The 16140-nt window shown below is 47.7% G+C and overlaps 1 long non-coding RNA gene across 1 annotated transcript; it reads left to right on the top strand.

Annotated features, from left to right (window-relative positions):
- Positions 1-6907: 6907 nt before the first annotated feature.
- LOC123650556 lies at positions 6908-10882 on the top strand. Its single transcript, XR_006739405.1, has 2 exons — positions 6908-7052; positions 8968-10882. It is a non-coding gene; the product is annotated as an uncharacterized LOC123650556 (long non-coding RNA).
- Positions 10883-16140: the final 5258 nt, after the last annotated feature.

Raw genomic sequence — 16140 nt, 5'->3', positions numbered from 1 at the left:
TTCAAGCATATCTCAGGCCACATTCCAGGTGCTCAGTAGCCCCAGGTGGCCAGTGGCTGCCACACTGCAAGTGTAGCTCTGAGGGTTCTGACTACACTGACCTCAGGGAGGTGAAGGGCCTGTACCCGCCTTCTCTGCCAGAGCTGAGGGAATGCCCCCTCCCTACCCCCATCTTTCCTCAGGCCCAAGGGAGGAAGAGATGATGCCCTGAGAGCAAGCTGAGGGCTCCAAGTAGGAAGTGTGCGCAGATGGACCACTGCTGCCCACTGTCCCAACTGTTTCCCAGGTAACTTGACATCAACATGTCATTGAATCCTGGCATCCCCTCTCCACTGGGTGTATGCATTAGTTCGCTATTACTGCATAGTAAACCATCCCCAAACTTACTTAGTTCATGATTAAGAAGGGCAGCAATTTAGGCGAGGCTCAGCCAGGCTCCTTCTACGTGTGTGTTGGTGGGGGCGGGGGGCAGGTGTTGGAGGGTTAGCCGCTGGTAGGGTGAGCTGGCTGTGGACTGGTGCACCTTGGTTCTCTTCCCTGTGGTATCTCATCCCCTGGCAGGCTAACATGAGCTTGTCATGGAGATGGGAGCGTTCTGAAAGAAAAAGCAGAAGCATTCAAGACCTTTTGAGCCTAGACCCAAAACTGGCACACTGTCGTATTCACAGTTTTCTACTGGCCTTAGCAAATAAGGCCAGACAGATCCAAGGTCTGGGAAACAGATTCTGCCTTTCAATGGGAGCAGTTATAAAAGTACATTGCAAAGGGCACGGATGCAGGGAAGGATGCAGAATTGCTAACATCTTTGCAATCAGCATCGTTTGCCTTTGCTTGCAGACGAGGTTTATATAACTGTCGAAGTTGAGGAAGTTGTCCAGAGCCCTACAGCTACTAAGTGGCTGGGCTGTGACTCAGAATCCACTCTGCCTGGCTCCAAAGCCCATAAACCTGCATAGGCTACACGGCTCATGCAGCCCCCCTAGGCCTGTGAGGTTCTGGAGAGTGACTCCTGTGCAGTAGAGGCAGGATTCCTTTGAGATTCTTGTGGATTTAGTGCTCTTCCCCATTGAGAGTAACCCCTCCAGAGAGTGCTTCTGAAGCATCTTGGAAGGACTGGGAATAATTTGGGGAAATGGCTGAGGTCTGAGTTTAGGAAATCAAGGCCCTAGCAATAAATTCTTCATTTCTAACCACAGGAGAAATTTGAAAACACATACGAAGCACTCCACGTGTGCAAATTATTTTCATCCCTTTTGGTATTTGTAGGCTATTTGTGGTTTTCAACACAGACTGAATCAAACTACTGTGCCCAAAACAGCCTCTTACTCTGAAAGCAAGTGGCATAAAGATAGATCTGCTGAGAAGACATTTTCTCCTGCTGCAGTTTAGCTGAGTATGTCTTGAAATTGTCCTCTGACTTTAACAGGGCAGAGCTGTTTTCTAAGACTGACACCCCCCAAACTGAGATGCTGCAATGGGGCAAATCCCTACAGCATGCAAGGAAGTCAAGCACAGCTAATACGTCCCTCACCTTGAACCAGTGGTTCTCACCCTTGGCTGCATGTTATGATCACCTGGGTGGCAGCGGCTTTTAAAATTCCCAAGGCCCAAGTTGCAACAGATTGATGAAATCAGAATCCCTGGCATGGGATCCGGACATCCGTATCAAAGTTCTCCGGGTGATCACAGCGTACAGTGTGCCAGGGCTGAGAACCACTTCTTTAAGACAGCACCTTTTCATGAGCTACTTGCAAATGGTTTTTCAAATGAATGTAAAGCATTTGCTGCTGAGCTGTAGCCTTTCAGTCTTACCTATTTACTGACTCATTTTGTTTCTGATTCAACCCAGTTTCACAAGTACTGAGTGTATATGATGTGCAGGGAGGGCACTGTGCTAGGTGTTGTGGCCTTAGTGACCGTCATTTGGGGAGGGGACTTTGCTAGGGAAAAAGTTGCATCATAAAAAATAAAAACTATGCCACTTACCAAATAGAGGCAAAAATGGAAAGACCTAAGGAGTCAACCAAGGGTTAGAACATTAATAGATACTTTAGAATATTAAAATCCATCTGATGATGCCATGAGTGAATGTGTTGCACTTTGAAATGAAACAAAACACTGCTGTTACTCTGAGATATTGAGTTACATGTGCAAATTTTTTGATGTATGATATGCACACAGAAATACATGTGCAAAGCATTCATGTGAAGCTCAATGAATGATGACAAAGCTAATACACTTGGGTAACCGAGGGGTAGAGCCAGCCTTGCTCATGTTGCCAACAGTTACCTTCTCCTCGCCTCCTCCCCAAAAGTATCAATATCATAACAGTTGATATTATAGATCAATTTTGTCTTTTAATACAAGTGTTTCATTACAGAAAATTTTAAACAAATATAAAATGAACAAAATAGTATAATAGACCTGTCACCCAGCCTCAACAGACAACTACTAGTCAGGTGCCATTTTTGTTTCATCTGTACCTCAACCCGTTCCTTACCCCCTCACTATTAATTTTTTAGTTCTTTTTTTCATGAGGTGTAAGACATACCTACGTTGAAAGACACAAATCTTACTTGTACAGTTTCAACAAACAAATATAGCCATATAACCGTCATCCCTTTTCAGAGTAGAATATTTTCATCGTCCCCAGAAAAAAATTCCCTTATGTTCCTTCCCAGCCCATTTTTTCCTCCCCTAGAGGAAGGTTGTGATTTCTTTTTTTACCTGAAGTTCATTTGCCTTATGAACTTACATATCCTTGGTTCTTCTCCCCGTGGTGTGTCATCCCCAGCGGGCCAACGTGGGCTGCTCGCCATGGAGATGGCAGTGTCTGAAAGACCACACGATATGTGTTATTTTGTGTCCAGTAACCTCAGCATGTCTATGAGATTCATCCATAGTGTGTGTTTTGGTAGTTTGTTCCTTTGCATTGCTGAATGGTATTCTGTTGTGTGAATGCCCTACAATTTGTACATTTTCCTATTGCTGCACATTTGGGTTATTTCCTGTTTGGGCCTATTATGCCTAAAGAGTCTATGAACATTCTCATACAAATACTTTTTTATATGCTGCCTAATTCCTTTATTAATAGAAGTGACATAATTTTGTTTTTTAGTGGTTGCTTCAGGGATTACAATGTGCTTCTTTAACGTTATCACAGCCTATTTACAGTTAGTGTTGTACTATTTTAATAACCGTAAAATATAAAAACTCCACTACAAAACAGTACCATTATCTCCTATCCTATGTGCTGCTGTTGCCATGAATTTTACATCTGCACATGTTATAAACCCCGCAATACAGTGTTAGTATCTTTTTGAATGTTGAACCATTCTTGCATTCTGGTAATAAATCTCACTTGGTCATATTGTATAATCCTTTTAATATGCCACTGAATTCAATTTGCTAGTATTTTGTTGGGGATTTTTGTATTGATATTCATCAGGTATATGAGTTTGTAGTTTTCTTATTGTCTAGTGTTTTTTCTGGCTTTGTTATCAGGGTAATGCTGACCTCATAGAATGAGTTTAGAAATGTTCTCTCATCTTCAATTTTTTGGAAGAGTTTGAAATGGATTGGTGTTAACTCCTTAAGTCTGCGGTCCCCATCCCCAAGTCAAGGACCAGTTCTGGTCCAGTCCCTGTGTGCTTAGTAACCAGGCCACACAGCAGGTGAGCGGGGTGCGGGAGAAGCTTCATCTGTATTAACAGCCGCTCCCCATTGCTTGCATCACCACATAAGCTCCGCCTCCTGTCAGATCAGTGGTGGCATTAGATTCTCATAGAGCGCGAATCCTGCTGTGAACTGCGTGTGCGAGGGATCTAGGTTGCTCACTCCTTATGAGAATCCAATGCCTGATCTGAGGTGGAGCTGGGGCGGTGATGCTAGTGCTGGGGAGTGGCTGCAAATATAGACTATCATTAGCAGAGAGGTTTGACTGCACAGTAAATGTAATGCACTTGAATCATCCTGAAACCATGTCCCTAACCCCTGTCTGTGGAAAAACTGTCTTCCATGAAACCAGTCCCTGGTGCCATTAGGCTGGGGACTGCTGCTATAAATGTTTGGTGAAATTCACCAATGAAGCCATCTGGTCCAGGACTTTTCCCTATCAGAAAGTTGTTGATTATTGATTCAATCTCCTTACTAGTTATGAGTCTGTTCAGATTTTCTGTTTTTTCGTGATTCAGTCTTAATAGGAGTTTGTTCATTTTATCTAAGTTATCCAATTTGTTGGCAAATAATTGTTCATAGTATACTCCTAAAATCCTTATTTCTGGCTGGGTGTGGTGGCTCACGCCTGTAATCCCACCATTTTGGGAGTCCAAGGTGAAAGAATCACTTAAACCCAGGAGTTGGAGGCTGCAATGAGCTGTGATGACACCACTGCACTCCAGCCTGGGCGACAGAACGAGACCCTGGCACAAAAAAAAAAAAAAAAATCTTTATTTTCAGAGTATCAGTAGTAATGTCCCACTTTCATTTCTGAGTCTTTTGTCTTTTTTCCTGAGTCAGTCTAGCTAAAAGTTTGTCAATTTTGTTCATCGTTTCAAAAATCAACTTTTGGTTTTGTTTATTTACTGATAAGGAAGGACTTATTTTTGTCATTTTGCTATTTGTTTTTTATAAGCCTTATAGCTTTTTTGTCCCTCATTTCCTGCCTTAGTGTCTTCTTTCATGTTCTGTTGATTTTTTTGTAGTGAAACATTTTTATTCTCTTATTTCCTTTTGTGTGTATTCTGTAGCTATCTTTTTTGTGGTTACCGCCATGGGCATTACATTTAACTTCCAAGTTCATTCATTTTAGTTATTCAGTTATATAAACGTACTGTAATTTATTTATCCATTCGACTCTAGATGGTCATTTGGATTTTTCTTAATTAATGGACTTCATTTTTTTTAGAACAGTTTTGGATTTACATAAAAAATGAGTGGAAAGTACAGAGAGTTCCATGTGTGCCCTCTCCTGTCACAGGTTTCCTGTTACGACCATCTTGCATTAGTGTGGTCCATTTGTCACAGTTGATAAAACAAAATAGAAACATTATTAATTAAAATTCATAGTTCACATTACAGTTCACTCTGGATTGTACAGTCTGTGGGTTTTGACAGATGTATAATGACAGGACATGTGTCCACCATTACAGTGTCATACAGAGTAGTTTCAATCTCTTAAAATAAACCCTGTGCCTCACCTGTTTATCCCTCCAAATCCTGGCAACCACTGAGCTCTTTCCTGTCTCCATAGTTTTTCCTTTTACAGAATGTCGTGTAGTTGGGATTATACAGTGCACAGCCTTTTCAGACTGGCTTCCTTCACTTGGCAATATGCATTTAAGGTTACTTTATGACTTTTCATGGCTTAATAGCTCGTTTTTTAAATCAGTGAGTAATATTCCATTGTGTGGTTATACCACAGTTTATCCATTTACCTGTTGAAAGACATCTTGATTGCTTCCAAATTTTGGCAGTCATGAACAAAGCTACTATAAACATGTATGTACATTTTCTTAGATGGATGTAAGTTGTCAGCTACATATGATAAGAGTATATTTAGCTTTGTAAGAAACTGCCAAACTGTCTTCCAAAGTGGTTATATCATTTTTCATTTCCACCAGCAATAAATGAAAGTTAATTAAGCAATTTATATGATAGATTTTTATATGATGAAAATCATTCTGGAGTATAAGCTAAACACAGAAGACGACACCTACCCAATTGGGGGAGAAGTAGATATGACAGAGCTTAGTACAAAATTTTCCTCTCTATATACTTCCCTATCTGAATGCTAAATGTTTTCACCACCACTGCCACCCTGCACTGTCCTAACCCTGTCTGCTACAAGGCACAGAGGACATGATCAGTTATGACAAGAGAGAAAGATAAATAAACACGAGAACCACTCCCTCAACACATCCCACCTTCCACTCTCCACCTCTCTGCTCACACTCTTCTCTCCCATCTTCTTATGTCCAAGTCTTACCTGGCCTTCTGGACACATCTTAAAGGCTACTTCTACAAACAGTGCAAGAACACAAGCCCAATGCACTATCTGACCTGCTCTGTAAAGACCTTTTTACCTACAGGATTTTAAAAGTCTATGAGCATGAAAAGTACAAATCACTTAGCTTATTGGAAGATACATAGTGATACCAGGAGAATAACCGGGGCAGTGACCACCTTGTAAAGGTGACCCAAGAGCAGAGGCTCTGTGCAATCAGGAGAAATCTGTTACTTTTCTCCCTTTGATGTCCAAGAGTAGGTTAGATCCTCTGAGTGACCAGCCCTCCTCAATAACCCTGACATTTCCAATATAGATAAGAGATGTATCTCTCCTATGTAGCCTTCACTTTAAAAAGCTAGCTAGCTTCCTTTGATTCCAAAAACCAGAATTCTTAGCACAATTTTCTCAAGTGTCAAGAGACCAAAATAGATCAAATTATTTCCCCATCAACCTTTCCTATCCCTGCAAGCATCCCTACTTCCTCCCAACCAATATTTCAGCTATGAAGATGGTTGCTGACTTTCACATCTAGTCAGTCACAGCCCTGAGAGGTGAGAAGGCGGCAAAGACGAGAAAGGAGAAAGGAGCAAATGCCTTTCAGCCACAGTGCACGGTGGGCACTTGGGAGAGCTGAAGGGCTTGCAGCGCCCAGTGTGATGGGTGATTGTGTCAGCCTGACTAGGCTAAGGCACACCCAGAGCGCTGGCAAAACACTATTTCTGAATGCGTGTAGAGGGCATTTCCAGAAGAGGTTAGCACTGAGTCAGTAGACTGAGTAAGAAGATGGCCCTCACCATGCATGCGGGCAGCATGCAGTCTGATGAGGGGCCCGACAGAGCAAAAAGGCAATGGAAAGTTGAATTCCCTCCTCTCTCCTCCTGCCTAGGGTGTCAGCTCCAGGTTCTCGGGCTGTTGGGCTCCAGGAAATACGCCAGTGGCCCCTGGTTCTCAGGCCTTTGGACCCAGACTGAACTACACCACCAGCTTTCCTGGCTCTCCAGCGTGCAGACAGCATGTCGTGGGACTTTTCCACCTCCGTAATCACGTGAGCCGATTCCCTTAATAAATCTCCTTTCTCTGTCTGTGTATGTCCCATGGTTGTGTTTCTCCAGAGAAGTGGCTGATACACCTGCACACCAGATGAGCAGTGGGTCAGGTTGAAGGTCAGCCAGCTAGCTGGACGCCTTCTCTCACTCCCCATTTTTGGATCTTCCCATCATTAACACATTAGCAGCCGCCTCCCTCCAGCTGCCTCAGCTGTGTGGATGTCTCAGGAGAGGGAGACTAGAACCTGTTGGACCTGCCAGGGAGCATCCGTGTCACATGCGCGTTGACATGGCATCACCCCAGGTGCTTGGAGCGCTAGTTCCTCAAGGTGCTCAGGTGAAAGCCGCCCACACCTGCTGGGAAACTGCAGATTTTCCCTTCTTAATATTCACAGTGGACATGTGCGTTTTCTGAACCAGTTTGACCTTGGGACCTGTAATCAAGTGCCACTTATTAGTATCTCAGGCATCTCATGTTCCACAGAACATCCTCTGGAAAGTCTGGAGTTTGTGCATGTGAGACCTCCTTACTAGAGTCAGTGTTTTAGGCAACCCAGACAGTGGCTGAAGCCTGCTTTCCACCCCAGCTGTCCGCCAGCAGCCCAGAACTTACTTCCTCTGCCTGCCTTTCCACGCCAAAGCGGCGCTGGTCTCACCGCCCGCACAGCTCCCGGCTCACGCCTGCAGTGGGCGCCCTGCTGCCGTCTCTCGGTGCCGGCCTCTGCCCTCTTCCTCCCTCACCCAGCTACCTGCCACCCCCCACCCCTGCAGCCTCCCTCCTCCCCAGGCAGGATTAAGTGCCCCTTCTCTGTACTCATCTGCACCATTCAACGGTTAAACGGAAAGAGAGACTTCTTTATTACTGGTTTGGCGCAAGACGTTTGAAGGTGCTGAATAAATACTTGTGAGTGAATCTCCCGCTGGTACGGTAGCTCCTTGAGGCCAATACATATTCTACTCGTCGCTCTGGCTCTGGCACCAGGCAAGCACATCGTGTAAATTAATTTGTACATTTGTAGAAAAGGATTGGGATAGGAAAAGGGGCTCTTCAGTCCAACAAGTGAATCTTAAATATGCTAGAGATGTTCATCCTGGAGACATTACTCCACATTTGCTGTCGGGTTCATAAGATTTTGACACAAAGCAGGAGGGGGCAGGGCCGCCACTCGGCCAGCCCCACCCTGCGGCTCCGGTCTGGTTCAGGGTGCTCCTAGAGCTGCAGCACCCACTTGTGCACCCTGGGGCCTGCAAGCCCCAGCCTCCGGCCCAGTGGGGTTCCGTGCACTCTCAGCATTTCTGGCACTCTGGACAGCTCCATTTTTCTTTTGCATTTTCAAGGTGTAATTTGTACGTCAGGGCTGTGTCCTGCTCATGCAAAGAAGGACTGAGGGGGCTGCAGACAGATTCGTTCACAAGGAACACTGAAAAGTGCCCCACAAGTGGCTTGTTGGCTCATTTCTCGTGTGACTAGACTCTCCATTTAGGAGACACAGTATAGCCGACCTCAAAAGGCGCCACGGAAACCACTCTAGAGGCCCCATCACAGGCCTGAGCTGAGGGAGCCGGGGCCGCGGGGGAGAGCACAGCTCACAGTGGGCTCTGGGACACGCACACACCACCCCTCACCCTCGCCTTCATCTCTAGTCTGCGAGACAGGCGTTTATGGCTAAGATGAGCTGGAATGGTATAGAAGCGCTTTGGCCAACGGTACTTGCTAGTGCTGTTTGTTAGCATTAATGTCATTACACAACCTGCTCAAGGAAGTGACAACCCTGTGTTCTCTAAGATGAACGTAAATGAGAACCAGTCAGGTCAATAGCCACCTCCCCAACCCATTGTTAGAAGCTGCTCAAAAAATAAAATGTTAAGTGCTTACGCATTAAGTTTTTAAATTATCTTTGTTTATGTCTACAGAATCATCTCCTCTGTCCCAAAAACACAGAAGGAAAGACAGAGAAGCACCGCAGAAGGTGAGGTGAGGGGAGAAGTGCCCAGGTGGAGACCGGGCCTGCCAGCCTGTCCCCCCACACCCCGTCTCCCAGGTGGCCCCAGGCCATCCTTGACAGTTAAGCCCTGTGTACTCTGAATGCCATGGAGGTACCCTGTACCCTCTTAATGTGATCCCTGCTGAGCCACGCCCAGCAGGTGCACACCTCCGAGCTCCACTGCACTGTCCCCTGGGCCGGCGCGCTGTGCACACGCAGCAGCTGTCCTCGTCCACCTGGCCGGTCACCTGCGTCAGCTCACTGGGCTCCCTGGAGCTCAGAGTCCCCATGCTCCCTGTAAAGCGCAGGAGCGGCTCAAGCCCACACACATACACCCCTCGTTTTTGTCCCTGCCCCTTGCCTGTCTACTGTGTGAGGTTTCTGCACTCTGCTTCAAGCTTCATGCCGGCTCTTTCTGGCAGCCTGAAACAGGGGAGAGGCTAAGGTGGCACCTTCGGGCAGATTCTGCTGGTGTTGCCCCTGGCGGGCCTGGAGCTGCCAGCGAGGGGCAGTTTCCTTTGGAGGACGTGCCCGCGAGGGCCGCGGCTGTGGCTGTGCTGAGAGTGGGGCCCAGCCCAGCCCAGGCAGGGGACTGGCAGACACCCCGGCTGTGTGCTGGCCTTCCACCGTGACTCCCGGTCCTCCCAGGCCACCAATTTTCTGCACTGCTGCTCTCACGGTAGGAATTAAAGGTGGGAATGTCTGAAACTCCACTGCCTTGGATAAGCAGAGCCCCCCCAACTGTATCATGCAGGAAGGGGAAGGACTGCAGCTATCGAGGCAGGGCCATCACTGTCATGGTGCCCCCATCCTACCTTTCCTGGAGACCAGGGTCCATTAGGCGGCCGCCACTTCATCATACTTTGGCCCATCAATGTGTCCTGCCTCGGTTCCACTCATAACCCACAGATAACATGAGCACCCTCTGCCGGGGTCTTCGGGGTCAGGGAGTCACTGAAACTGCTGACGTTCATCCACGGGTCCCTCATGGTTCTTCCAAAGTGCCTCTCTGGCCGGAGGTGAGGATGAGGAATGTTTGAGTAGGTTTTCCACTGCACAGACATGGAGTATGGTATGTTTCTTTCAGCTTCCGTCTCCACAGCTTCCCTAAGTTGTCCATTAAAAGACAGGGACCCCGTGGCCAGGGTATGCAGGATGGCTCCAGGCTCCATGTGTTCATGGCGAGGCCATCGTGCTTTTGACCTCAGAAGAGTTCCAGGGCAGCAGAAGGGGAACCGCCACAGGTGTCCAGCTTGTTGCCAAAGTTTGTGAAGCCAAAGTCTGCAACCTTGATGTTCAGGTCAGCATCCAAAAGCAGGTGTTCTGGCTTTAGGTCCCTGTGGGCCATACCCTGCTGGTCCTCCCCAGGCTGCTGGCTCCCTGCGTTGCTCTGTTGCTGGAGGAATTAAGGGGGAGTGGCTGGAACGCACTGCCTGTGCTGCGCACTGCACAAACTATGGGTGGAACTTGTCCTGGGCCTCTTTCCTGTTCCTGTGGCCATGATCCCATAGGTAACGGGTCACCTCCCCTCCACGAGTGAGCTCCACAGCCAGGCAGTGTTCCCTGGATCTCAGTCACCTTGGATGATTTCATGGCACCAGGACGATTCAGGGCTGTCACAAGGTGTACTTCACAGTACAGTCCCTAGAGGCTGGAGGAGCGTCACAGACACTGCGTCCCACTCACAATGCGCCAGGGTACCTGCACCTCAGCCCAGCAGGACATTATGATGCTCAAGTTAAAAAGAGAGGGAACAAGAATTGCTTAGTAATATGTAAGGGAAAAAGCTATTAATTGAATATTAATTTAAAACTATTTTATCTATTAAAACTTTATGACCCAAGGAACCTGAGTTAGTAGAATAAGTAAATATTGCTCTTTTCCAACAAATATTTACTGGGTCCCTCCACGGGCCAGGCACCGTGCTCAGTACCAGAACATAGAAACTTAAAATAAATCAAATATGGCAAGGTACTGTATGTTAATTTAAAAATAAAATTCCAATGTATTGTAAGAAATATCTTAGAATGTTAGTTTTTACTAAACACCCAATATACGTGTGTGTGCACATGAGCATGTGCTGGAACAGAGGGCTGCATCCCGGGCCTTGCCCTCAAGCAGCACAGAGACTGATGGAGAGACCAAAACACACTCACAGGGATGCTCCTCGCATAACTGCGGAGCTGCAGACGTGTGCACAGCATATCAGGGAGCACGGACCAGGCAAGGTTTCCACGAACCCTGCACTGGGATCCAGACACATTTCCTGCAGATGGCTCTGGCTCAGGTTCAGGAAATGGGTCAGGTGACTACATGGACAGAAGGAGAATTCCACAGAATCATGTGGAATGGGGAGCAAGGAGAGGGGACACCAGGAATAGGGTAAAGGAGGGGACACCAAGAGTGGGGATGAGGAGGAGGAGGTGACGCCAAGACTGGGGATGAGGAGGAGGGACATCAGGAGTGGGATGAAGAGAAGGGGACACTAGGAGTGGGGATGAGGAGGAGGGGGGACATCAGGAAATGGGATGACGAGGAGAAGGGGACACCAACAGTGCAGATGGGGAGGAGGACATGTCACTACAAATGGGAGTAATGAGGAGGAGGAGAAACCAGGAATGGGCATGAGGAGGAGGCTGGGACACCAAAGTGGGGAAGAGGATGAGGAGGGACACCTGGAATGGGGATAAGGAGGACAAAGGGATACCAGGATTGGGGTGGAGGAGGGACACCACTATTGAGGATGATGAGGAGGGGACACCAAGAGTATGGGTGAGAAAAAGGATCTGTCACTAGGAATGGGGGTGATGAGGGGACACCAGGAGTGGGGATGAGGAGGAGTAGGAAACAACAAGAGTGCAGATGACTACAAGAGGGGACACCAGGAATAGGGATAAGGGAGGAGGAGGGGACACCAGGATTGGAGAGAAGGAAGAGAAGGAGGGACACCAGGAGTGGGCATGAGGAGGAAGAGGCACAGCAAGAGTGGGGATAAAGAGGAGCAGGGGACAGCAGGATTATAGCTGAGTAGGAGGAGGGGACACCAGGATTGGGGATGAGGAGAGGAGGGGACAGCAAGAGTAGGGATGGGGAGCAGGATGTGTCACTACGGATGGGGATGAGGAACAGGAGGAGAACCAGGAATGGAGAGGAGGAGGAAGAAGGGACACTGAGAGTGGGGAAGAGGAGGGGGAGGGACACATGGAATGGGGAAAAGGAGGAACAGGGGACACAAGGATTGGGGATGAGGAAGAGGAGGGGATACCCAGATGGGGCATAAGGAGGAAGAAGAAACAACAAGAGTGTGGATGAAGAGGAGGAAGGAGCAGCAGGGATGGGGATGAGGAGGAAGATGGGACACCAGGAGTGGGGACGAGGATGAGGAGGGCACACCAGGAATGGGGGAATGAGGAGGAAGAATGGACAGCACGAGTGGGGATGAGGAGTTGGAGGGGACACCAGAAACAGGGATGAGGAAGAGGAGGGACACCATGAATGGGGCTTAGAAGGAGGAGGGGACACCAGCAGTGGGGATGAAGAGGAAGAGAGGACAACAGGTGTGTGAATGAGGAGAAGGAGGGTGCGGGAGGTATGAGGATGAACAGGAAGACGGGACACCAGGAGTGGGGATAAGGATGAGGAGGAGACACCAGGAATGGGGCTAGGAGGAGGAAGAACCGACAGCAAGAGTAGGGATGAGGCAGAGGAAGGACTCCAGGAATGGGGATAAGGATGAGGAGACACACCATGAATGGGGCCTAGAAGGACGAGGGGACACGAGGAGTCGGGATGAGGAGAAGGAGAGGACACGAGGAGTGGGGATGATTAGGAGGTGGGGAAACCAGGACTGGGGAAGAGGAGGAAGAGGTGACACCGTAATGGGGATGAGGAGGAGGAAGAGACAACAGGAGTGGGGATAAGAAGGAGGAGGGGACACCAAGAGAGTGGATGAAGAGTAGGAGAGGACATCAGGAAATGGGATAAGGAGGAGGAGGGGACACTAAGAGTGCAGAAGAAGAGTAGGACATGTTACTAGGAATGAGAGTGAGGAGGAGGGGACACCAAGAGTGGGGATGAGGAGGAGGACCTGTCACTAGAAATACAGATGAGGAAGAGGAGGGGACACCAAGAGTGGGGATGAGGGGGAGGACATGTTACTCAGAATGGGGATGAGGAGGAAGGGACACCGAGAGTTGGGATGAGGCCCAGGATGGGACACCAAGAGTAAAGATGAGGAGGAGGGGAGGACACCAAGAGTGAGGATAAGAAGCACAACCTGTCACTAGAAATAGGGATGAGAAAGAGGAGGGGACACCAAGAGTGGGGATGAGGAAGAGGATGTGTTACTAGGAATGGGGAGGAGGAGGAGGGACACCAGGAGTGGGCATGAGGAGGAGGACAGGACACCAAGAATGGGGAGGAGGATGACAATGGGACACCAGGATTGGGGATGAGGAAGAGGAGGGGACATGTCGCTAGGAATGGAGATGAGGAGAGGACAGGAAACCATGAGTGGGGATGAGGAGGAAGAAGGGACACCAGGAGTGGGAATGAGAAGGAGAAGGGACACAAGGAATGGGGATGAGGGGGAGGAGGGGACACTAGGAGTGAAAATAAGGGGGGGGCACCAGGTGTGGGTAGGAGGAAGAAGAGGCAAACCAGGATTCAGGATGTGGAACAGGAGGAAACACCAGAGTTGGGAAGGAGGAGGAGGAGGTTACAGAAGGATTGGGGATGAGGATCAGGAGTGGGCATAAGGAGGAGCAGGAGACACTAAGAGTGGGGATGAGAAAGAGGAGGAGACACTGAGACTGGGGATGAAGATTAAGAGGGACAACAGCAATGATGATGATGAGGAGGAGGGGACACTGAGAGTGGGGATGATGTGGAGTACAGGACAGGATGAGTGGGGATTAGGAGGAAGTGGTGACACCAGGATTGGGGATGAGGAGGAGGAGGGATACCAGGAGTGTGGATGGGGAGGAGAAGGAGACACTAGGATTGGGGATGAGGAGGAGGAAGGGACACCAGGTGTGGGGATGAGTAGGAGGAGGGGACACCAGGAATGGGGAGGAGTAGGAGGAGGGACACCAGGAATTGCGGATGAGTAGGAGGAGGGACATCGGGTGTGGGGATGAGTAGGAGGGAACACAAGGATTGGGGATAAGGAGGAGGATGTGTCACTAAAAATGGGGATGAGGCTGAGTTGGGGACAGCAGGAATGGGCAGATGAGGAGGGGACACATGAGTGGGGATGAAGAGGAGGAAATGTCACCAGGGGTTTGGATGAGGAGGAGAAGGGGTCGGCAGGGATGGGGATGAGTAGGAAAAGGGGTTGGCAGGGACTGGGATGAGGAGGAGATGGGGTCAGCAGGGACGGGGATGGGGAGGAGGAGGGGTGGGCAGGGACAGGGATGTGGAGGAGAAGGGGTCGGCAGGGATGGGGATGTGGAGAAGGGGTAGGCAGGGATGGGGATGAGGAGGAGGGGGACACCGGGGTTAGGGATGAGGAGGGGGACACTAAGATTTGGGATGAGGAAGAGGAGGAGCGGACAGGGGCAGGGAGAGCGTCAGGTTGCAGTTTTCCATGGGGGGATATGAGAGGGGCTGCAGGAAGGAGTTCCATAAGAGGTGGTGGGACTAGTGGGAGGTTCCAGGTAGGATGCAAAGTCAAAGGAGCGTGGGGAAGAGCGTGGGGAACAGCAGTAGTGCAGGCAGATCCCATGACCTGCTGTTTCTATTTCAGTTCTTGATATTGGTCTGTTCAGGAATTCTATTTCTTCTTGGTTGAGCCTAGGGAGGCTGTGTGTTTCTAAAAATTTGTCCATTTCCTCCACATTTTCCAATTTGTGTGCATAAAGGTTTTTGTAGAATTCATAGATGATATCTTGTATCTCTGTGGCATCAGTTGTAATTTCTCCTTTCATGTTCCTGATGGAGGTTATTAGAGAGTTTTCTTTTCTGGTCTTAGTTAGTCTAGCCAAAGGCATGTCGATTTTGTTTACCTTTTCAAAGAACCAACTTTTTGTTTTATTAATCTCCCATATAGTTTTCCTGTTGTCCACTTCATTTAGTTCTGATTTGATCTTATTAATACCACTCCTTCTGCTGGGTTTGGGGTCGGTCTATTCTTCTTTCTCCAGCTCTTTGAGTCTATTCATTAGGTTGTCTATTTGTAAATTTTCTGTCTTTTTGATATAGGCATTTATGGAAATAAACTTTCCTCTCAGTACTGCTTTAGCTGTGTCCCACAGATTTTGATAACTTGTGTCTCCTTTGTCATTTAGTTCAAAGAAACTTTTGATTTCCATCTTGATTTCCTCATTTATGAAATGATCGTTCAGGAGAAGGTTGTTTAGCTTCCACGACTTTGAGTAGAAATGAGAATTTCTGTTAGGGTTGATTTTACTTTTATTCCACTGTGATCTGAGAAGATGCATGGTATAATTTCTATTTTTAAAAATTTTTTAAGACATACTTTGTGTCCTAGGATATGGTCAGTCTTAGAGAATGTCCCATGAGCTGATGAGAAGAACGTATATTCAGTGGAGTTTGGATAGAATGTCCTGTAAATGTCAGTCAAGCCCATTTGTTCTAGCGTTCTGTTTAAGTCCATTATTTCTTTGTTTATTTTCTGTTTGGAGGATCTGTCCTGTGCTGTCAGCGGGGTGTTGAAGTCTCTGGCTATTATGGTGCTGCTGTTTATCATTTGGTTTAGTTCAAGTAGAGTTTGCTTTATGAATCTGGGTGCACCTAAGTTGGGTGCATACATTAAGTATAGTTATGTCTTCTTGTTGAACTTCACCATTATATAGTGACCATCTTTGTCTCTCATTACTTTTGTTGATTTAAAAACTAAGTTATCTGAAATTAAAACCACCACACCACCCTTCTTTTGGCTTCTGTTTGCTTGAAATATCGATTTCCATCCCTTTATTTTCAGTCTAGATGCATCTTTACAAGTTAGATGAGTTTCCTGGAGACAGCAGATACTTGGCTTATATTTTTTTTTATCCATTGGGCCAGCCTATGTCTCTTGAGTGGGGAGTTCAAGCCATTCACATTTATTGAGAGAACTGATAGGTGGGGCAGATTTGTGTTC

The sequence above is a fragment of the Lemur catta genome, chromosome 15 (genome assembly GCF_020740605.2).
Source record: "Lemur catta isolate mLemCat1 chromosome 15, mLemCat1.pri, whole genome shotgun sequence".
Taxonomy (NCBI): domain Eukaryota; kingdom Metazoa; phylum Chordata; class Mammalia; order Primates; family Lemuridae; genus Lemur; species Lemur catta.
This window is presented reverse-complemented; position numbering and strand designations above follow the sequence as displayed.